Here is a 1,663-nt window from a genome sequence, read left to right on the forward strand (position 1 = left end):
TTCGACAAACTTCTGGCATGTCATAGTGACATGTCAGAAGTTTGTATTGGTGGGGGTCCGAGCACGGAGACCCCCACCAATCGCTAGAACGAAGCAGCTGAAGTGCTCGTGTTAGCGCTTAGCTGCTTAGTTTCTGTTCTGCTTTTTCCGGAAAGTCAATGTATCGGAGTACAGGCTCATAGACTTTGTATTGAGTCCGTACACCGATACATTTATTTCCGGAAAAAGCAGAACAGAAATTAAGCAGCTGAGCACTCACACGAACGCTTCAGCTGCTTCTTTCTAGCGATTGGTGGGGGTCTCAGTACTCGGACCCCCACCAATACAAACTTCTGACATGTCACTATGACATGTCAGAAGTTTGTCGAACGTTTAGCTTCACTTTAAAGTTATTCTCCGGGCAAAAGCTAAAAAATACAACTACTGCTCTGGGTGGACGCGCCTATCCCAGCTTTAAATTCTTACCTCCATGGTCTCCTTTGATCATAGGATTCACAGATGTTTTCTGGCAGGAATCTAGATCCTTTAGCCTACCTGAATGCTCATGTCCCAGGTTGCATTTGTCATGACTCAGTAACTATATAGGAAGTTATTTACTGCATGCACACATGCAGTCACTTCCTATACACGTTCTGGGCCATGACAACCACGATCTGAGTGTACAGGCAGCTTCAAGGAATGCTATAACACAATCATGGATCCCCTGATTGGTGGAGACCATGTGATTACATTTTGGGGCTGAGATGACCACCACTTCAGGCAATAGCAGTATTTTACATTTTTGCCCAGCGTATCACTTTGATATTTCTTTTTTTATTATTATTTTTTTTTAAAGGGGTTATCCAGGAAGTGAAAATGTTTTCTTAGGGGCTGTGAATGAAATAAATAAAATAAAAAAGCAAGACTTACCTATCTTTTGCTCCCAGTGACCCAGTGCTGTCGCTCCGGCAGCAGTCCCGGTGCTTGTTTACATGCACGTAGCATGTGACCGCTGCAGCCCATCAGAAGGCTCAGCAGGGCTCAGCGGCCATATGTTGTATTTCTGGCATTATGCCAGAAATACGATTCATCACTTATGAGACCCACTGAGCCCACTGATTGGCTGCAGCGGTTACATGCTACGTGCATGTAAACAAGCACCAGGACTGCCGCCGGAGCAACTGCACTGAGTCACTGGGGGCAACTACAGGTAAGTATTGCTTTTTTGTTTTATTTACTTCATTTGCAGCCCCTAAGAAAAAATTTGAACTTCCCAGATAACTCCTTTAACTAACAAAAAAACAAAGTATCCACTAAAATAACCAGTTTCAATATTTGGACCATTGTAAATATGTAACTGTGCTAGCACATGAATGACTCCCATCCCCATAATGATTTATATTATTATATTATGATCATATTGTGAAGTGATGCCTTCGACAACTTTGAAGTACAGACTGCCTTGGTTGCCTGTTGTTCCTAAATATCTTTGTAGAGTAGAGATTCAAATTGCCTTTTTATTGCTTTTTCTACATTTTATTAGAAACTACACAGTAGGTTTTTTGTTTTTTTTACTTTTATATAATTTTACTATGTTTAAAGATATCAGTGGTTGGAGATGTGTGGTTAGAATAAGTAGTTAGAATGTTTCTGATACCAAATGGGTTAAAGTGAATGTGGACAT

Source organism: Rhinoderma darwinii, chromosome 4 (assembly GCF_050947455.1).
Source record: "Rhinoderma darwinii isolate aRhiDar2 chromosome 4, aRhiDar2.hap1, whole genome shotgun sequence".
Classification (NCBI taxonomy): Eukaryota; Metazoa; Chordata; class Amphibia; order Anura; family Rhinodermatidae; genus Rhinoderma; species Rhinoderma darwinii.